Source organism: Prionailurus bengalensis, chromosome X, assembly GCF_016509475.1.
Source record: "Prionailurus bengalensis isolate Pbe53 chromosome X, Fcat_Pben_1.1_paternal_pri, whole genome shotgun sequence".
NCBI lineage: Eukaryota > Metazoa > Chordata > Mammalia > Carnivora > Felidae > Prionailurus > Prionailurus bengalensis.
The window spans coordinates 116,705,466-116,728,749 of NC_057361.1; the positions used below are offsets into that span (position 1 = coordinate 116,705,466).

The 23,284-nt window shown below is 43.0% G+C and overlaps 1 long non-coding RNA gene across 3 annotated transcripts in view; it reads left to right on the forward strand.

The window, feature by feature from the left end:
• The window catches only part of LOC122477918, a 52,859-nt gene that overhangs the window by 12,530 nt on the left and 17,045 nt on the right, over positions 1–23,284 (forward strand). For 2 of the 3 annotated variants that reach the window (XR_006295790.1, XR_006295787.1), the window contains exon 4: positions 5,296–5,383. This is a non-coding gene — a long non-coding RNA (uncharacterized LOC122477918). The remainder of the gene's footprint in view (positions 1–5,295; positions 5,384–23,284) is intronic. The other variant, XR_006295788.1, reaches the window with a different exon arrangement.

Below are 23,284 nucleotides of genomic sequence, written 5' to 3' on the forward strand. Positions count from 1 at the left end.
CCAAATCAGAAGCTCAGGACTCACAGGACCCATATTTCATAGAGACAACCCAGAATCCACGGCTTCACCTCATCCCCACCTTGCTACGCTTCCCTTAATGTGCACCGAGAACAGCCTCGCAGGACACATATGAATCATGCGAGTCACAGACTGACGTCACAAGAAACGCACTCACCAGACCAACAGTTTCCTGATACACCACAAAACCCGCATACATGCCCCACGACACCCAGACCCACCTACCCTCAGACAGGCTCACCCCACAATGTAAAACTTATCACCCCAAAACGTGTAACATCAAGGCACGGTACAAAGGGATTTTGCCGTAACAGATTTTCTCCACCGCCGTCAGACTCACCTTGCCTTACCAGACTCACCCCACAACACTTAGCGTCCCACCGTAGCACAGGGATTGTTTTTTAAACATAATTTATTGTCAAATTGGTTTCCGTACAACATCCAGTGCTCATCTCAGCAAGATAGCACAGAGATCATAGCTATACAACCAGAGACCTAACTCAAGACACATTCACCACGTGGCATCTAGCGTCACAGGGCTACACAGAGACGTGCCGCCTAACCCAGGAACTAGATCTGGAACACTCAGACTTGCCCCACAGTCCTCAGAGACTCATACCACGGCACAGACAAGATCCACACACGGAGACGTAACCACAACACGCACATTCACCCCAGAAGACCCACACTTGCCCCCAACTGCACAGTCTCATCACACAAGTCTCAGGAGGCTTCATCCACCAAAAAGCACAGCACAGTATGCATGCTCACCCTGGACTATGCGGCTTCCCTTCACGAGGCCCATGCTCACTCTATCACACTTCCTCCTCAACAACACGTTGCCCCACAGGGTACGAACGGAGGACCTCCACGCTCGTGCAGAACTTTGACAAATGACTTGACTTTTCTGAGTCTGGACGCCCATTTGTAAACATGGACAGAGTGCTTCCTTTGAGGTCATCCCGAGAATTCAGTAAGATAATTTCAAGAAAGAACCAAGGTTTAGAGCACGGTCTTTGGAGGCAAACATGCCTGTTTACTGGCGCTGGAACCTGGGCACATTCGATGGTAGAAATGGTCAGTGGTAGAACAGAAGGAACGTGGCTTTGGTGTCCATCAGGCCCGTGTTTGAATTCTGCCTCTGCCACTTGTTGGCCAAATGACCTACAGGACGCACTCGGACTCTCCGATCTTCAGCCCTCACGTGTAAACTGGGGGTGACGCCGGCTCCGGCCTCTTAGTCCGTGATAAGCATGAAATGACACCAGGCCTCTTCATCTGAATGTCGAGGCAAAGACAAGTAGGATGAGCAAGAAAGTGGGGGTGACTCTGGAGCCCTCTGTAATAGGCAAGCCTGGGGAAGCGGAAGGTGGGACGGAGGCTCTGTGATGGGTGGGCTTTGGACGGCCAGGCGGCGGCATGCGGGCTCTGCCTGGGGCCGGAGAGGAGGAGGAAGGTGGGTGTGCGCCAGGGTCCCCACATAGATGCCTGCAACGGTGGCGGGATTTGAAGAACTGAGGAGCCACCCACTTTTTGTCTTCAGATTATAAAAAACCTGTGTTCTTAGACCATAGTCACCAGCTTCCATAATCCACATTTTTCCAAAGAGTCCATATTGTAATGTTTATTTTCTTGGCTGCTTCAAGAGTAGGAAGAAAAGCTTGAGCTCCTTCTGCTGGCTGAGTCATAGACAAGCAGGTGTGGAAATGACCAGAAAAGTTTTTCGGGAAGGAAGTGCTCGCATCTGTGCACACATATTCATCAGAGATAAGTACACGCTAGAATGCACACACACGCGCACACACACACACACAGTGCCACAGATATTCACACTGGCCCAGACCTACAGGTGTGTCATAATCCCACACACCATATATTCTTACAGCCACAGCCAAAGACCTATGTTTTCCCAAGTATGAACATAAAATTCGGAGTCCCAACAGGGGTCATCTCCTACATACACAGATACATATATGCATACACACAGGTACACACAAATGCCCACAGCTCTGTGTGTAGGTGCAGAGCAACATACACTCACAAACACACAATCCACACTCACACAGACCCAGGGAAGCGGGCAGAGGCGTATATGCTGACCTGGCCAGCATCCAGAGGACGTGTTTACTGATTCGTAGCCTCAAAGATGCAAAATCACAGATGCACACGCATATATGCACTTCCAAAAACACGTAGAAGCCTCTAGAGGCTCATGAGCCATAGACACATGCTCAGACACCCCTCGACATTTATGCAGAGATGTAGACAGGCATATGTGAACCCACACAGACACACATGTTTGCGTGTGTGCATGCGTATAGACAGATGCATAAAGTCATCCATACGTGGACACGGGTGCATGTGTATTTACTGAGATGCAGACACGGAGACATGAATGCAAACATTGAAACATAAAGAGTCATTTGCGGTTAGACACGTGTGTTTTAAACATGTACTTACCGGTGTTGTCATGCTTATAGAGTCACATACGTGTATACACAGCAGCATAGTTGTTATTGTAGCACACGTGTATAAACAAGTTTGTCCACATACACACCATGAAAATTTAGTGTGCACACGTGCACATGCATGAAAATGCATATGGAAGTACAGAAAGGAATGTTCGTGCATGTGGGTGTACATATGGAAATACACAAGCACGCAGGTGTACACATATAAATACATTTGTATGTGGAGACGTATACATGCACACAGATACAAAACAGAGATTTTGACTTGCATATACACAGAGAGATAGTGGCATATACATTTAGAGAGATGCTTGTCTGTCTAGAGAGAGATGTATTATATATAGATCCAGAGAGAGAGAGAGAGAGAGAGAGAGAAAACAATTGGGCAGAAATGCTTTTATATGCAGAAACATATACCCACACTTACAGACATGGGCCTAAAGACCCACACAAAGATATACATGGGCAAACACTTCTGCACTCACAGAGACTCACTCAGATGCACGAGAGGAGCATGTAAAGTCACATACACGTGCAGGAGCGCACGTACATTCACAGAGATGCAGGCATGTGCACAGAGGCAGCGGACTCACACCCATATAGAATCACGAAGAGATGGATACGGAAGTTTGAGCAGATACACGCAGAGACACATATACAGATTTCCACACATGCAGGTATTCCACACGGATGTGCAGATAGACATGGAGACCCACAGACATCCAGCGGAGCAAACACAGAGGCACACAGAAGCACGCGTGTCTGTTGATCTGTGCACCTAGTCTTAGAAATGCATGCGCACACGGGCAGAATCCAGGATACCCTTCAGACATACAGTTGTGCAGACACTTGTATGTACCGCCTTGTGTGTGCATGCAAACATAGATGAGTGTGCACACCACAGAAGCGTGCACAAACACAGCCAGACATGTACACACGGACATGCAAAATTCCCATGCATACAGAGTCCCTCTATCATGCAGCAACACGAACATCTGCACAGGGACGCACAGATCCATTCACCTGGAGAGCCAGCCAAAGAAATTCCTTCTCGCGTAGACAGATTGATGTAGACACACTCACGCCCGTCCCCATGGACATGCAGATGGTCACACACACAGACACACGCAGAGGTGGCTGAACAGATGGATGAGCACTGAGGCACGCACCTGTGGAGGTAGAAGCACCTCGTCACAAAGAGGCTTCCAGGCGAGGATGTACAGGTCCAGATCCATTGACTCACACTCAGACACAGGAACAGACATTATGTACACACAGACCTAGACACATGCCCCTACTCACACAGATGAATAATTGCAAGCGGTGAACATGAGGACAAAACATTTCCACACAGACATAGATGCCATTGATACACATGGACTCATGCAGAGATATATACATGAGAGTATAGGTACAGGTCTACAGACTTACATATGTACACGTAGACATGGGCACTGCCTCCAAAAAAAACAAGATTTCATCTACTCAGATGGTGACACACTCCCAACCCCCCTTATAGGCACATGCGCACACAACTCTATAAGAGCATATGTGTGTGCAACATACGGGCACATAAATGCACATGCACATGTCCACTCAGATGCCAGCTGTACCCACCCAGAAATACACGCCCTCGGCATATAAAAGAGACGTTCACACATATATTTGCAGACAACACGGACCTAAACATGGTATAAAATACACATCCGCAGGCACACAAATGCAGAGACATGCACCTTCACATGTCAACATGGATACACATTGTCACATGTGTACATACACACAAATAATCTACAAATGTACTCCCGTGCCCACGTGGCACTCAGTCCTAGACGTGCATCAGATATATGGATGCACACACATACATGTGCCAACATACACATATAGATGCATACATGGACTCAGTCATGCTGCAAACAAACACAGACACGTGCACAGGTATGGAGACATATGCAGATTTATACATGTGAAAAAAGAGACTCAAATACTTACAAAAAGACACACAAATAACACTTTTTCAAAGGACACTATGACTTTTAATGTACCTTTTTCTTAGCCTCTTCAAGAGAAAATGGAAATTATTGAGCTCCCTCCAATGACTATACAGGATAAAAGCAGATGAAAAGATTACCAGAAAGAGATCTAAAAGATCCGGAGTGCACAGGTGTTTGTGCGCGCACGCACACACACACACACACACACACACACACTTCCACATGCACAGAACCACACAGAAGCACAGAAAGACAAATATGCATAACCAAATGCAGAAAGACACATAGACAGGTGCACGCACACACACACACACACGTCCCACTGAAACATCACACAGTATACTATTTAAGGGCATGGCTACTGAATTAGGAAAAACAAAACAAAACAAAACAAAACGTGCATTTTCCTACTAACTGAATGGTTTGGGGCCATTTTCCTGCTTTCTTACCTGTAATATGGGGTAATATTAACACCTATCTCTTAGAGTTGTTTAAAGGTTCAGTGAAATGAAGGTTTTAGCCTTCTGCTTGGAATATCATAGACGCTGCTTTTGGGGTTTGCTGGAACTGAAGTTCTTAGCTGCATAAGGTTTGGGTTTTATGATCAAAGTGCATGGTTCTATAATAGAATGTATTAATGTTATTTGTAGATGGTATTAATGAAGGGTAGGCTACCTTCATAAACAAGGCCATTTATGAAATTTTCAGAGATGATAAAGGCTCATTACTGTCCCTGGAAAATGGGAACAAATATTTCCTGTAATTATTTGTTGTGATTGTCGCTGTTAGTCATATCCTTTTCCTTTTTGCAGGAGGAGATTGGATAATTGAGAGAGCCCTTGGAAGAGGGGAAGAGGGCTGCATGCCCAGTGCATATTTGCCATCTAGTGACCATAGTGAGTAAGTGCAGTGTTTGTGGATTGCTCAGAATATCCCTACAATTTCACCCATTGCAAGGTTGCATTACCGGCCTGGCAAATAAGCTGGTATACTTTAACTTATAGTGGTTTCTGCTATATTCAGAAATTAAAAATGACAACAAAATAAAAGAAATCTCTCTAAATTTCCTTTCCCCCACTTAGTTTTCCTCTGGGCTTCACTGAGACTGTGTTCTATAGCAGTGGTTTTCAAACTTTCCAAGTATAGGCCTGCTAAAATAATTTTGAGAAATCTCAACTCCATCATCCTTCTTGAAGCTGGCATCTGAAATTTCTTATCGCGTGTTTAATTATTTGTAGTTATTATTTCTATTCTAGCATATTATAAATACTTAGACTTTTAAATAAAGTGATTTAATCACATTTTTATATTCATTCAGTGAACTAAAACTACCATAATATCTTGATACTTGTCATTGTTGATTTAAAAGCAAACAAAGGGGAAAAAAACATGGTCAGAAACTTTCATGATATTATCTCCCTGAAATCCCCATTCTATGTAACTCCCCTCAATAATTTATCCTAATGTAATATATTTTTGTGTTTAAAAGCCTTTTACTGGTCATCCTACTGTACATCTCTATGTTTTACATATGGGTTGAAATAAATTTTCCTCTAATGCTAAGTTTATTAACTATTAAACTTTTTATCATTGAATTATTAGTAGTATACAGTTTCTCAAAACAATATGAAATTTTACATATATTTACAAGTACTTACTAAAAATGAAAACTCAAATTTGGTTGGAAATACATCCTTTGAGTGCCTATAGTTGTTATTTCCCCCAAATTAGTTCATGACTCTAAGGATGACTGTTACTTCTAATGAGACAGTACAGTATAAATTTTATTCCTATTTTTCACATATAGAACTCTAAGAACTCAGAAAACTTTGTTCCCATAAATAGGTAGAAGGGAATGGAATGAATGGCCAAGTCATAAGTCAAAAATCACAGTGATCTGTCACCAAAAATAATTTTTAGTGATTTAAATGTTTTAATTAAAATTTAAAAATCTTAACAGAGAACTTTTGATTAGGCCTATCCTTAGTTCCACGAAAGCAAAGAAGCCCCAATTTTACAAAAGGATTTGTTGCCGAATCATTTATTTCTGAGTTTTCTGGTAAGTTTACCAAAATGACTTTACCATGCTTTAGCAAATGACTATTATATCGGTCATACTTTCATTTTGAGGCATTATTTTTAATCCAATGTGCTTACAAAAGGTTGGAAAAATCAAAATACTTAGATGAATATGCCTTAGCCGATACAATAATTTTGACAAAGTGCCTTGAATTTGTTATACCCTTTAAATATAAAACTTGGAGGCTGTAACTTCGGGTCATGATTTCATAGAAAATATTTATAATATAACTTAATTGGCAAAGGCAATGTCCATATCAAAATAATCAGCCATATCAGCTGTACCTTCAGAAAAAGTGTTCTACTTCATTTCGCAGTGGAAAAAAGGAACTGATATGCACTTTGAGGAGTAAATAGATTAAATATTAGTAGATTAAATAGACTAAAATTATAATGACATTTTTATCTACTTCAAAATAAATTAAGAAATTAATAATTTTGTTTCTCATGTGATTTTAAATTAGAGAATGTAATATGTAGCTAACATAATTCATGTATGAAACAAGAAATCCGATGGCAGACGTAGTTTCCTTTGGTAAACACTTATGCATATGTTTTTACAACTCTGGTGTCGGGTTTCTGGAATAATTAACTAGGAATCATGTACAAAAATTTTAAAATTCCATTAATTTTATTAGACCACAGAATCAAACGTTTCAACCATATTTTATTAGGAGAAAAGTATACATAGGTAAAGAATAATTGGTCTGGAAAATACCATATTTTGTTTTTGAAAATGGGAGGTAGAAAATACTTATAAAATGAAATGAGGGTTGACTTTGATTGGAAAAGATATTTCAAGATTCAACCTGAGAAAACAGGTTTTCACTCATTTAATTGAATGACGGACCTTCTAAGAAAGAAATCACATACAATTTCTATGCATCGGTTTTTAAAGTGTCACCATTTTGCAATATAGGAAAACACTCTAGTTATATTTGCAGAATCAGCATCAGCAGTCTATCTTGCTGTCAGTCAAGACGTGCATTTCTTTCCAGTTAATGATGCATTTAAGCAAGCGGTATTGAGAATAGTTGCAGACTAATGCTTAATTTTAAGCACGCGGGGAAAAAAAAGTTGTTATTAGGCAGATAAATTTTAGTAGAGAAGATCCACGGGAGCTGAGAATCTGAGAGCGGATCCCATGCAAACTATCCCTGCTCGCATACTTCTGGAAAAGATTTCATGTACCAGTAGCCTAGTTTGAAGACCACTGCCCTAGACTGTTTTCAGCGAATTGCTCTAGAGCATATATTGTTGTCATCATTGAGGTACTCAGTTCATTGTAATTGACATTCACCAGAGTGCCGTGGAAATAGCTGCCACTGTTGAATTTCTGCTGAATGTTCTGGAAGGGATTATGTTATTTTGCCGATAAACGTATGTGTTGATTTGACCTGCATTGTCCCATACAGGAGCCACATGTGGCTATTGAGCGTTTGAAATGTGGCTGGTGCGAACTATGATATATTATAAGTGCAGAATACAGTCTACGCCAGATTTCAAAGACAGGGCAAAGAGAAACACAATATTTCATATATATTTTTATACTGATCACATGTTGAAATGGCAATCTTCTGGATATATTGAGTTCAATAACACATATTATTAAAATGAATCTTACCTACTTTGTAAACTTTTAAAAACGTTGCGCATGAAATTTAAAATTTTATCTGTAGCTTGCATCATATGTATTGTACGTGATGGTGCTGCTCTAGACCTTACGTTGGTGTTCTCGAACTTCCTCTAAAAGCATGACCACAGGAACAACTGATCTGTCCACGAATCTGGTTCGGTATATTGGTAACTCTTGTGAAGCTAGTCCCTTTTACCAGTGTTTGGGTTTTCAGGTTGGGGGGTTTCTAGTTGTAAGCAGGAGAAAGTAAAAAAACCCTCAATATTCCACCAAGGATATTTAAAAAGTAGTCTTTTATAGCACCTAGGAATTTTCCCAGTACGAACTTTGGGTGGCTTCTCAGCGAGTGCATGGGCAGCTTTTCAAACTCTTCCAAAATGCCAGTGGCAGATATGGCATTCTATTGAAGATATGAAGTATTTCATCACATTTGAGATGCTTTTTTATGGAATTAAGTTTTTATGTAACACCAAGAAAGAAAACAAACACCCCTAAATAAACTATGATGTAATGCTTTCATATCCATAGAATTTTAATTTTATATTTACCGAGAGAGCTCTTTTTGGCTTGTTTGGATACATGTTTATCATATGTCATGATACTACAATAGCCATGACCAGATTTCAGTATATACACAGGCAATGACAGCTCCCTTTCAACTGCCTCCTGGCTGACAGCGATGGTAAAATGCCATTGATTATAAGGTGCATTCTGATTTCAGAGATGTATAAAGGCAAGAAAAAATACATGTTGGAATCGGGTAAATATGGTAAGTCATTTCTTCAGAAAAAAGGACCGTGGAGGACAGAAAGCAAACCCTAAGACATCCCCCTAGCGAAAACACCTGTGCTGTGTTTGCAGAAAACAAAATGTGGCTCTTATCTAAAAATTTATCCCAGCACACTTAAATGACATTGCATTATGCATTTCATCTTAGTTGTCGTTTCCTGGTTTTCTTAGCATTCTTTTATTTGTTTCCTGGCTCGGGAGTGGGAATCGTGGTAGGTGGAGTATGGCTGGGGAGACTGGATCTCTCCAGACTGAAAAGGTCTAGCATCTCTGTTGTGAGAACCACTTAGCACAGTCTTGTGTGAGGCTGTGCCTTCAATGGCACTGTTTGTTCTTCGTAAGTGGGCTAACAGAGGGGGCCTTTCTCCTTGTGGTAGTTTAGTTTAATTTTAACATATTCATTGTATCCTTTCTTGACTGAAGGGCTTGAGAAGAGGGACGAATGGAGATCGAGCGGCTTTTTGAGTTTTTGTTTTATATAGTATTCAAGAGGGTCAGCAAGATGAATCAGAACTCCACAGGAAGTACATTATCTCAAGAATCAATGAAAACAACCCTAGATTTGCTATCCAGGAATTGTGACACATCTCTGATTCTAATGATACTCTTGACAATAGAAGAGATTTACAAGAGGTAACAGAAACAAAAGTTATCATGAAATGAGAAGAATAAGAGAACCAATAGCATGTTTCCTTCATTGCCCCTACAGTGAAGCATTATTCTAAGATTTACATATCTCTTAAGGGTTCAGAAGCAGGGCCAGCTTCACGGACTTGTGACTTGTGTGTCTCATAGGGCTCCATGCTTGGTTTAAGGCTCTGCTGTCCTGGTCTTGACATTCTTATTAATAAGTTTGGTAAAAGGGGCCCCACGTTTTCATTTTGCACTGGGCCCCACCAATTACGTAGTTGATCCTGTTCAAAAGGAGACACTTGCGAGAGAGAGAATAATGAACTCAAGTTGCGAAGTTAAATTAGAAGTGTTGCTTCTCTAATGTTATGCACCGAAACTGAATTCTTTATGTCAGTACTCATAAACATAGTATTCATAACCTACCGTTGCTGTTGTTGTTGTTGTTAGGTGTAATAGTTGTCAAAGTAGTAACAGGAATAGTATTACTCAACAGTCCCTTATTTTGACTCCCTCATTTATGCATGTGACCTGGGGCATCTTCTGCGTCTCTACTTTCTTTCTTTAAATTTTAAAGTTTTTATTTTATTTCATTTTATTTTAATTCCAGTACAGTGGACATACAATGTAATATTAGTTGCAGGTGTACAAAATAGTGATTGAACACCTCCATACAACACCTGGGGCTCCTCATGACAAGTGCCCTCCTTAGTCCCTGTCACCTATTTCACCCATCCCCCACCCCACTCCCCTCTGGCTACCATCAGTTTATTCTCTGTAGGCAAGAGTCTGTTTCTTGCTTTGTCTCTCTCTCTCCCTCTCTCTCTTTTTTCCTTTGCTCATTTGTTCTGTTTCTTAAATTCCGCATATGAGTGGATCGTATGGTATTTGTCTTTCTCTGAATGAGTTACTTTTTAATGTATTTTTAAAATTCTATTTACTTTAAAAAAATTTTTTTAGTCTTTATTTATTTTTGAGAGAGAGAGAGAGAGAGAGCAAGTAGGGGAGGAACAGAGAGAGAGGGAGACACAGAATCCAAGGCAGGCTCCAGGCTCTGAGCTGTCAGCACAGAGCCCGACGCGAGGCTTGAACTCACGAACCACGAGATCATGACCTGAGCTGAAGTTGGACTCTTAACTGACTGAGCCACCCAGATGCCCCATATTTTATTTTTTAATTTACATCCACGTTAGCATAATGACTTATTTTGCTTAGCATTATACCCTCTAGCTCCATCCATGTTGTTGCAAATGTTGCATCCTTTTTATTGCTGAGTAATATTCCCTTCTGTATATCTATATCTATCTATATATCTCTATCTACCCCTCTCTCTCTCTCTCTCTCTATATATATATATATATATATGCCCCCTCTTCTTTATCCATTCATCTGTGGATGGACACTTCCATAATTTGGCTATTGTAAATAACGCTGCCATAAACACAGGGGTGCATGTAGCCCTTTGAATTCGTGTTTTTGTATTTTCGGGGTAAATACCCAATAATGTGATTACTGGATCATAGAGTAGATCTATTTTTAAATTTGGGGGGAAACTCCATACTGTTTTCCACAGTGGCTGCCCCAGTTTGCATTCCCACCAACAGTGTGACGGGGTTCCTTTTTTCCCACATCCTCACCATCACTTGTTTCTTGCGTTTTTGATTTTGGCCATTTGACAGGAATGAGGTGATATCTCATTGTAGTCGAGATGGGATTACACCTGATGATGAGTGATGTTGAGCATATTTTCATGTGTCTGTTGGCCATCTGGATGTCTTCTTTGGAGAAATGTCTGTTCATGTCTTCTGCCCATTTTTTAATTAGATGATTTGGTTTGGGGGTGTTGAGTTGTCTAAGTTCTTTATATATTTTAGATAATAACCCTTTGTTGGGTATGTCATTTGCATATTCTTCTCCCGTTCAGTAGGTTGCCTTTTAGTTTTGTTGATTATTTCCTTCGCTCTAGAGAAGATTTTTATTTTGATGTAGTCCCAGTAGTTTATTTTTGCTTTAATTTCCTTTGCCTCGGGAACATATCTTCAAAAATGTTGCTATGGCCAATGTTAGACATTACTGCCTGTGCCCTCTTCTAGGATTTTGGTGGTTTCCTGTCTCACGTTTAAATCTTCGATCCATTTTGAGTTTATTTTTGTGTACAGTATAAGAAAGTGGTCCAGTTTCATTCTTTTGCATGTAGCTGACCCGTTTTCTCAGTACAACTTGCTGAAGAGACTGTCTTTTTCCCACTGCATAAACTTTCTTGTTTTGTCAAAGGTTAACTGACCATGTTAACTGTAAGTTTATTTCTGGGTTTTCTATCCTGTTCTGTAGATCTGTGTGTCTGCTTTTGTGCCAGTACCATAATCTTTTGATGACTACAGCTTTGTAGTATAACTTGAAGTCGGAAATTGTGATGCCTCCAGCCTTGCTTTACTTTTTCGAGATTGCTTTGGCTATTTGGGGTCTTTTGTGGTTCCATACAAATTTTAGGGCTATTTGTTCTATGCGTCTCTATTTTTCTTACCTATAAAATGGCATTGCCATTACACATACCCTCCTTAACCCTAGATGAGGCTAATTTAGAATCAGATTGAAATGCCCAGGGAAGGACTTGTGAACTGTAAAGGCTAAAACAGATGTAAGAGCATAGAGTCTGGGCAGCAGCCACCTGCCTAGGGGTCCTGGGGGCCTGAGTTGGGCTCACCGGTGAGGTTGCTCTGGCCCATGACTGTAGAACCCAGAGGGTTCTAAAGCCAGAAAATCAGTGCCTCTGAAATTTCAAGAGCCCAAGCAGTGCATCTCCTTACTGTCGAAAGGGCTGGGTCGAGGCACCTGGATGGAAATCACAAATACGCCACACGGTTAGAGGGTTGAGTAAAGAGAGGAAGGGTAGCTGGGAAAGCGCCTCTGAGCCCCCGCGGCAATGCCGCAGGGCTTTTGCTAGGGCACCTGCAGCTACATCCAGGGTTGGGGAGGAAATGGCCAAGGATGCCAGCCACCTCAGACTACCACAGTTTTCTTATTGCCTAGAATGGAAGTGTATTTAGAGTTGCCGTTACTTGCGTAAGAAAAGGAAACTTTTGTCCCCATTGTGGGAAGGAACTCATTTTCTCAGAAGTAAAGAGGGAAAGTGGCACAACAGAGACCTTGAGGAGGTCAGGACGCAAGAAAGCCTGCCAGTGATTTCCACGGTGAGTCCTCCCGGCCTTTGTTAAAAGCTTTTGCTTTTAACAGTACAACGGAGAGATGAACGTAGCACTTCAAATGAGGTCACAGGAGATGCCATTCAAAATATCTTGGCAATGTCTCCTTGTCGCTGATGGGACATGGAGATCGATGGTTTGCATCGTTTCATACATCAGAGATCTCTGAAGACTTTGTCTCTCGTGGGTGACGCAAGCAAGGGTAGGGATGTAGCTTTTTAGGACTGAGTGTCCAGGAGAGGACCGTTTTCTGGCCAGGACGATGCAGCGTATTTGGTCGCATGTCTCTGTTGGGAAATAAGGGGTGGCTGCGTTGTGCCAGAATGAAGGGGTGGAACGGCTTGTATGTGTTTGCACTATTTTGATTTTTTTTTTTTTGCACCTGAGTTTGCCCACTAGGCCCAGTCAGTGCAAGGGCTGAGGACCTGGTAAGCCAATAGCAAAGGGCCAGTATCTGGTCTGTGAGTGGTTCAGATCTGAGACTTACAGCTACCTAGCACCTTGACTTGAGGAGGATGCATGAGAGACCAGATCGGGAATGGAGACAAGGGGCAAGTGTGCTGATTGGGCGACTGCGTGAGCGCGTCATTGAGCGGGTTCATTCTGAGAGGTTTTCCTCACGAGAGGACCTGCAAAAGGGAGTTGGCTGTAGCACATAGAGATCTGGGTGCAGGCAGAGAGATCCGTGCATGTGAGGGGGTAAGGAGCTGGGAGGGTGCCGTTGGGGGGCTTCGTGAACGAGTTGGATGGGGAGTTGACTGTGCGGGTATCTGTAACTGACTTAGTTAAGCTCCGCTCGGGTCGGGATAGGAGCTGTTTTGAGCTACGTGTGGCTCTGCCTGAAATCCCTACCGTGTTCCCAGACCAGCAGAGAGAGGCCGTGCCCATTGGTGAAGGTAGGTTGCGAGTTCGGTAAAGTTCTCATTTGTAATATAGGAAGATTTCCAGTGTTTCTCTTAGGACCCCAGTTGAGGCTGAGGACCAGAGAAGAGAAGATGATAACATAGTCTCAAGTTGCAAAGAACCCTTAAAGACCATTTAGTGCAGTCTCTGTATCTGCATTTTGAAACCTGCAATAAGTAGTTTCTTCTACCTTGGTGTGAACATCTCCGTGTCTTCTGAGGTGGCCCATTCAGTCTCTGGCCTCTCGTCGGACTGAAATCTGTCTCCCTGGGATGCACATTCTGAACCTGGGGCAAGTCACTTCCTGCTGACACATGACCCTTTTCAAAAAAATTTTTTTAATGTTTATTTATTTTTAAGAGAGAGAGAGAGCACGAGTGGTGAGAGGCAGAGAGAGGGAAAGATACAATCCGAAGCAGGCTCCAGGCTCCGAGCTGTCAGCCCAGAGCCCGACGCGGGGCTCAAACCCACGAACCCTGAGGTTGTGACCTGAGCCGAAGTCAGACGCTTAACCGACTGAGCCACTCAGGCGCCCCGACACATGACCCTTTTGATCATTGAAGACAGTTCCTGTCTCATTGAACTCTTCTCTTTGCCTAGCTTAGCCTCTCTCTGCCATTCCCCATTTGACAATTTTGGCCCCTGTTCCCCTTGTTTTCTCCTTCTCGACAGGGTACAAAAGTCAGGTACCCTCTCACCAGGGTACTAGAGTCTTACACAGTCTGACCGCCTGTTCCTTAAGCCGAATATCATCTCTCTACTGAGCGCATGGCATTTACGGTCAGATTGTTGACTCTCTCAGAGTTTCCAGAAGTCTAAACTGAGCTTGAAGATGCCTGAAACATGCCTCGGTAAGAACAAAGGGGTAGCCGACGCTTCTGACCAAAAGTAGTTTCCCCACTGAAAGTTAGGTCATGGTGGTACAGGGAGGAACGAAATGGAGGGTAGAAAGTTATGTGGCATGTTGTCTTTTGTTAAGAGCTTTACTATCTGTTTTTCCTCAACGTATCCCTAATTTATTTACATATCATTTCATATGGAGTCTGGGAGCCCGAGAAAACATGGAAAAATAAACCTTAAATGGGGTTGAGGAGCTGTATTAATCACACACATCGCTCATGATGCAGCAGGAGTGAGCTTGGAACTTCCTTTCTCTCTTTATGTCCCCCTCCCCTGACACAGTCTTAGGAATGAACAACATTACCTGCGAGTAGAGGGAAAGAGGGCTCAGTCACTAAAGAATACAGCGAGGCGATTTTTTTTCTTCCTCTAGAATTTCGCTAGTAAGTTTGCTCACTAGATGGGCTGAAAAGTGTGCTATGTCCTGTATCTAAATAACTCAACACTAATCCCCAGTAGAAGGTAAAGAACATGTTATATGGTGGATTCACGCTTCAGACAAATGAGGGGGAGCAGGATCCAGTGTGATACTCCTTCTTGAGAATGTTCCCATTCCTGGCTCATTTACATAGCGCACATCATAGTAATCACTCGCTTAAGATCATGTAATTAACACTCTATGCAAGGGTTATTTTACAACAAGAGAGGTGATAGCTACACATGTATTTATGCACAGAGCGGACCACACTATTTAGTACTGGGAGTGTTCCGGAAAGAAGAGCCATATGGATGCAGACTTTGCTTGCATCGTACCATATTCACAATTACATATTCTGCCCCCCCCCCCCTCCTTGCCATCTACTCCACTGACTGCTCTTTCCACCTTCGATCTTGGGGCTGGAGTTTTCCTAGTTTCGAACCTCGTTCCTCGCCTCTGCCCCACCCGAAGTGTCCTGAGGAAAACAGTGTGTAAGCTTCAAATACAAAACTGAGTTCATTTAGAAAAGGAAAGAGAAATACATTTTTCCTGCATGGGAGTTTTCTTAGTAAGAGAAATGATAAATACAATAAGCAGGCTTTACTTAGGTCAAGGGTGCGCTGAGCTGGGATATTGTCTTTTTTCAAAGTTTGGACATCTCTGGACCAGTGAACGAAGAATTACGTCGGAATGTGTTGGATCTTGGCCTGACTTGTCACGCACAGCAGCACGGGCCCTGTGAGCCTGTGAAACCGGGTGTACTGGCTTTGACTGGAGTCGTCTCAGCTGGCGGTGGGAAGGGACAGCCATGCCCAGCTGCCTTCACTGGGAGCAGACCTTTTGGAAGGGGCAGGATGGGGCACAGGCAGCAAAGTTCCTCTGGTGCCCTGGCCCATCCCTGCCCTGGATTCTTCCTCCCCTTCTGTGGCCAATAGCCTGTCAGTAGGGAGACAGTATAGACAGGTGTCAATGCCTCATGTGGTTAAAGGGCCACTCCATGCTCCTTCCCAGATAGAAAGCCGAGATAGAAGAATGAAAAGTAGAACTTCCAGTCCTAAAGATACTACCTGACTTTTCATTTGAATGAAACTTTTTTAAAGTTATGAGCTTCAGGTTTAATTTAAATATTCAGGAAACTATATTTTCTTATTTATTTATTTATTTATTTATTTATTTTGCGGGAGAGAGAGCGTGTGCGAGTGAGCCATCAGGGGAGAGGCAGAGAAAGAGGGAGAGAGAGAATCCCAAGCAAGTCAGCGTGAGAGCCCCATGCAGGGCTCGGACCCACAAAACTCGAGATCATGACCCAAGCCGAAATCAACAGCCGGACGCTCAACCTGCCGAACCACCCAGGTGCCCCCAGGAAACGATGTTTCTTGTGTAGAGGAAGTGAAGCCATGAGGCGGCAAAAGTATTTCATTTCGCTGCCATTTAATGGCAGCAGGTAGGTGAGCCTTTGATCTGGGAGTTCCTCAGTTCTCTTCCCTCAGCCTGTCCGTTCAAGGTCAGTTCTCTGATGTAATCCCTTCTGGTTTATCCAGACAATGGACGTCTTTGGTATCGAATGCCAGAAAGTTATAGTTTACCCCAGTTGAACATGTTGAACAGGAAGGCAGAAAACACGGATTCGTCATGTCACTGCACTACTGACTAGTTGGGTAAAATCTTTACCTCATCACCAGTTTCCTCATCTTTAAAATGGGAAGAACAATAATAGTTGCTCTGCTTATTATATCACAGGGTTATTGTGAAGACAAGTGAGAAAATACGTATGAACACATAAAATTTAATGTGATACACAGTTGTGAAGTATTGTTAATTGTAATAATAAGCCTAAGTAACTTTTCAGATGTGGGAAACAATACCTAACATATTGAACATGGGCGGCTTTTGCTGCCCCAGTAAAGTTATGAATGCTGGAGATTTTAGCGTGTACTTCTGTTTCTTAGAATTTGCAGACATCTTTTGATGTATTTTATAAAGGTAAAGATAATTCAGCTGAGTTAGATCCCAACCTTTTTCGTAGAACTGGTCGGTTTTCATGGATATGTGAAAAGGGGTGGTTTCCACAATTTGGAAATTGCTTTTATTTTTTTTTAATTTTTTTAATTTTTTAAAAAATTTTTTTAATGTTTTATTTATTTTTGAGAGAGACAGAGACAAGATGCAAGCGGGTTAGGGGCAGAGACAGAGGGAGACACAGAATCCAAAGCAGGCTCCAGGCTCTGAGCGGTCAGCACAGAGCCCAACACGGGGCTTGAACTCACAAGCTGTGAGATCATGACCCGAACCGAAGTCGGATGCTCAACTGACTGAGCCACCCAGGCGCCCCTGGAAATTGCTTTTAGATGACGACTCTGTAACCTATCAAACATGAGGCAGTGCTCCGCGTGATACATCCCAAGTAGACCTACTGCCTTCACTGAGAGCAGGAATAGAAAACTTTGGGGTCATTGAGCGTTTTCTAAAATTCTCTAATTATCTTGGGTCACAGGGGGATGGGAGAGTTTTTGTGACGCATTTTATTTACCCCCAGCCCCAAGAGAAGCAAATTGGCACACTTTGTAAAATAATGAAAACTAGGGAAGGAGGTATTGCAGCTCGCAGAGGAAAATGGGTTGATTCTCAGCACACAGGTACCAGTCCCTGGAGTTTGAGATCAGTTCCCCTAGGGAAGGCTTCCGGAACCAGAGTACAAGCGCAATTTGAGGCCGAGTGAATGACCCAGACACAAGAGTGTTCAGCTTGTGCCCCGGCGGACCAGAAGCGGACCCCGAGTGTCTGTAAATTACAGGAAGGCTTAGGAAAGGAGGAACGGGGGTGACTGGACAAGGCAGAGAGATAATATCTGTGGGTAACGACTTGGAAAATATTTTAATCTTTGCATCTTAGAAACTGCAAAGCTACAAAACTTAAAAATGACTATTGACAGAGGACTGTTTAATCTGCAACACAATCACTGTGAGTCCAAACCACAGAATACATTCTGGAGAGGCTTGTTTCTTTCCGTGGCGGGATGAACAATTTGCTGAGGTGGAGTTTCAGAGGAAACAAGAAGATTAGCTTTGTATTTGATGCAGAGTATTAGAGGGCTTCCTAAAGAGATTAAATCAAAACCTGATTACGGTCCACTAAGGCTTTATTAATGTAGCAGACATTTTTTTTTTCTTTTCAAGTTTTTCATTTAAACTTGTGTTTGTGAATATTATTAAACTTCTTGGGATTAAGGACTCTTAAAGTCCCTCGTTTGCAAAGCCCTATTATTCGGCTCTCTGCAGGGGCTCAGAAAGCCCTCTTGGAGTTTACCCCCCACACCCAGTCATTATTGCCCCGGAGGTGGCGGGGGGGGGGGGGGGGGGGGGGGGGGGGGGAGGGGGGTGATGCTTAGGAAAGCCAAAGGGGAGCTGGAACAGCTTTGGCAGAGGAACTTGGCCAGGGGAAGAGAGACCTTTACGGTTGTTCCTTCACCTTCCCCATCCCATCCTCTCATCCCCTCTCGGATTCCTGGCTGATGATTATTCTAGGGACAGGGCATGGTGTTTAGCCCCGAAGGAGAAGTGTGGCTCGGCCTCTCGAGCGAGTCTGCCCCCCCACCCGGGGTCCTGAAGCTTCTCTCCTGCCCTCCCTTTGCATGTCACTGCCTTCGCCTAAGAAGGCTCCTCTTCCTTCACTTGGCTGTTCAAACTCATCCCATCCTTCAAGGCTCATCTCAAATGCACCCTTACCGTCCCTCCCAGCATAGTCAAGAAACAAAATCTTCAGCGGTCTCTGGTGTCCCCAGCTCTGCCCACTCAGCGGCAAAACTTAAAAATCTCAGTTCCAAGAGGAGGAGGAAGCGGAGAGCGAAGGTGCCAGACTTTCTTGTGGGGAAAGGCTTCTCTGCCCCTAACATCCACAGCCCCTCAGTGTCATCTGTGTGTGTCGCCTTCAGATGGCTCATGAATCCTGCCAGAGGAATGGGACCCCGGCCAAGCCCCATAATGAGGATTTTCTTGCTTACTCTGTGCAGATATTTGAATGTCTTGTAAACGTACGATGGACTGGCAAGGAAGGCTGCCTTTCGCATTTTTTGGTCAAAATTCACGCCCAACTCTCAGAGGGTACCGTAAAATTGGACAAGCAAGAATGCATTACTCTTCAGGGTAAATGGGGATTTTGTTACCACTCTGTAACGCGAAAGAAAGGAAAACAACCCCTGGCTGTGGAAGCTAAAGCCATAGCTCTCCTCCTTAAGCCCCGATTTCAAGTGTTGGAGTTTATCCAAACGGCCTGTCCCTTCATCCCACCCCATCTGTGTGTCCTTTTCTCATTTTCAGTCGAAATGATCTAAAAAATTATTAAGATATATATCTATAAAAAGATGTGTCTCCCATAATATTGCATATGCATGCCCTTGAACACGTAGAGTTTTCAGATAGTTCAGCCATTTGTATATTCCTTTCCCATACATGGAAGCATGTTGAAAGTAGCAGTTATATTTCCTTTACGTCTGTGTCCTTTGCAGGGCCTGGCACAGTGCCTTGTATACGGGTGCTCAGTGAATGATTGAATGCATGAAGGACAGAACCAGCGTGTATGTGGCTGTTTGTATCTCCGTGTCGGCTCTTTGCTCAGTTATGTGATGTAATGCTGACAAGCCACAGAAAAGCCAGTACTGAGTGGGGCAGAACTGTCTCCAGGTTAACCCTGATGGAAACCACTGAAGACGATAAGTAAAGGAACAAAAAAGGACCCAAACACATTGGCCCATAACTTTCTCTAGTACACAACTGCATATTAGGGAAACACATGTTGATAGTTACTTAGGCATCTTTTTTGCGGGGAGGAAACACTTTTTTTTTTTTTTAATTCTCAAGTTAGTTGACATACAGTGTAGTCTTGGCCTACAGGGACAGAACCCAGTGATTCATCTCTTACATATGACACCCAGTTGTTATCCAACAAGTGCTCTCCTTAATGCCCGTCGCCCATTTAGCCCATCACACCCCCACCTCCCCTCTAGCAACCCCCTAGTCTGTTCTCTGTATTAAGAGTCTCTTGTGGTTTGCCTCCTTCTCTGTTTTTATCCCATTTTTCCTTCCCTCAGGGAAACACTTTTTAGTTACCACACACTCCTGAGTATTGGGCAGTTTGCAATTAGTATCTAAGTAACCCTTACCGTTTTGTCCGTTTCGTTCAAAAACAGATGAAAGAGGGCCGCCTAGGTGGCTCAGTCGGCTGAGCGTCCGACTTCGGCTCAGGTCATGATCTCACAGCTCGTGAGTTCGAGCCCCGTGTCAGGCTCTGTGCTGACCGCTCAGAGCCTGGAGCCCGCTTGGGATTCTGTGTCTCCCTCTCTCTCTGCCCCTCCCCAACTTGTGCCACATCTCTGTCTCTCAAAAATAAATAAACATTAAAAATCTTAAAAAAAAAAAAACAGATGAAAGACTAAAGAGATCTGTGTAACCAACCAGTGGTCCTTAACAGCCTTGATAAACCTTTTGTTTAATTCAGGTCTGTTAATGAAGCTTCTGATTACTCCAGCCAGATGTGTGGATTGTTCCAGAAATCACTCTGTTCAGTTGGGGATCTCTTGAGTGAATTTGGCCCTGTATGCGCTGAAATTGACAGTTGACGAGGCATCAGATAAGGTGTCCAAAGCCTGCTGTGCTAAAATAAAAAATCCCAACAAAGTGGAAATTTGGTATTTTAATTTCTAACATAAAACGAATAGCCTTTTAATCAATTTCTGTTTTTATTCAGCATTACAGAAAATACTTCTTTGCTAATCAAGAAAAGGGAGACTTAGCACAGACACCACCTTTTCAATGACGGTCTTTTTCAGGATAGAGAGAACGACCTAAGATTCCAAAGCCTTTGCGCTGTAGCTAATCATGAGCACAATCTGGTACAAGCCTTCCCCCCTTGGGCCTTGATCGCTGTTCATAGGTGATGGAGTTGGACCAAATATCGACTGGCTCTTCCAGCTCTGGCCCTTTCAGTGACTCTGCAGATGAAATTACTTAATTACTTTCCAGAGCACCATTCTGGAGTGGCAGCCCATAGGGAGGTAAAAGCCATACCCATTTGGCGGGTATTCACTCAGACATACAGCTGTGCTGTCCGGTGCAGAGTATATATTGTATGCGTAAAATACACATCACACTTCGAAGACTTAGAATGGAAAAGATCATTCCATGAGTTTTTATATTGATTACACGTTGAAATGATAATGTCTTGGATATATTTGGTGATATACAATATGTTATCATATTGATTTACCTGGTACTTTCTATTTTCTTCTTTGGATTATGTAAACAATTTAAAATTATATCCATGACTCATACTATTACATTTCTCTTGGGCAGCTCTGGCCTAGAGGGTTCCTCCTTCTCCATGTGACCTGAGTTCCAGTTACTTAGAAACCTCCCAAGGTTGAAACCATCTAAACCTGTGGTCCTCAGCCTGGATGCAGTTTAGAATCACATGGGGATCTTTTAAAAAATACAGAGCCCCCCTCTCCTTATGGTTCTGATTCACCTGATAAGAGCTCATAGTGATCTCTCTCCTGTGCTCAGAATTTCTTCCGTAAGGCTGTAGGTGGCGTCATCATAAAGAGATTGAGTCTGTTAGTTGAAAGCCAGAAGCACGTCCTGGGCTGGACAGCTGCCGGATGCCGGGGGACAGAACACTCAAACAGGCTTAGCCCCTCGGACCCTCAGCTAGTTCTTAAGAGCAAAAGAGCCTTCTCCTTAGCTCTTCAGTTGCAAAACATCAAGCAAACAGACACAAAACAGTAACTTGAATTAATTCTGTCTTAGCCGCTGCCGCTTATTTGAGTTTCTGAAAATCAGCTTACGGCATTCCAGCCGGCCTCCCAGGGAGATGCTTGGCGTTGCTTGGTCTGTTTTCAGAGAGGAAAACGGGGCCCAAGGAGTAGGACCATGAATTCCTTCTGCCACATTCTTGTCATTTTGTTTTACTTTTGTTTTAGTGGGGAGACTTTTTTTTTTTTTTGACTCTTAAGGGGTCTGAGGAAGGGAACATACAAAAGGCAGTTTCACTGGACTCAGACTGCCCTGTCAAATGGGGCAAACAGCCATCAAGTTCATGTTGAGTCCTAGTGGCATAGGCTGCATTTTCTAGCCTGACCCTCAAACTCGGGGAGCTGCCCTCCCTGGTCTGCCAGCCCCGAGTACTCATCAGAGTCACCGTTGTTTGTGGCTAGACCCTGGCATGGGCCCTAGGTGAGGAGGAAGCTGTTCCCCCTTCTTCATAGTCGTCCTGAATGGCCACATTCGGTGTCACCTGCAGTGATGGTGACACCGCGTCAGAACACTGGAGAGTTAGTAAAAGTTCCAGTAAATAATCCTGGGTGTCCATAGTGCCCCGAGGCTTCACCAGTCCTCTCTCTGCCTAGGATTTTGGATTAAATGCCACTTCCCTACGATTAAGTTAAAGGTGTCTCTGTCGTCTGAGTTATTTTGGAGTGACTCTGCCACTTTACTAGCTATGTGATGTTGGGCAAATGACTTCTCTAAGCTGCACTTGGAAAATAGGAATCATAACAGTACCTACCTCATATTCTTGTGGAGATTTAACGAGTTGCTCTACGTGTCTCCAGCACCCTGCATGGTGACATGCCCAGAACAGCAGCTGAGGAAAGGTTTGTGGAGTGAATAGATGAATGAATTCACAAATACTAATATAGCAGTGGAACCACATGCTTACAGAGATGCCCTCTGTTTGGATCCGTCTACGAGTACCAGGGTTTCGTATGCTAAACTAATTGCTGAAGTGTAATTAGTTTCTCTCTCAAGTATTTAGACCCCATGTATCTCCATTCCTCTGGTATTTGCATACAATAGATGCTAGACATAGTTGCAGAGCTAAACATCTTCTACTATTGGCTTTGAGGCTCACACTGGCCAGAGTACACGTTTTATGTTGCAGAGATATTTTAGGGGATCACATTGTTCTCACATGTGAACAATGATAAATATACTTTATAGCCACATATAAGTAAATTCTACCGAATAAGGAGCTGTGAAAATGGACAAGCACGAGTTAGATTAGTAATTATATATTATATTGAAATATGTACATTTTAGTGCTTGAAGAAAATAGTAGGATTCTCTGAACTACCCATATAACCTCTCCCCCCACCCAAGTAGAGCAGATGGGTAACTAGTAACCCAAATTTTTCTTCTCTCTTTAATTTTTTTAACGTTTATTTGTTTTTGAGAGAGGTGGGGTGGGGGGGG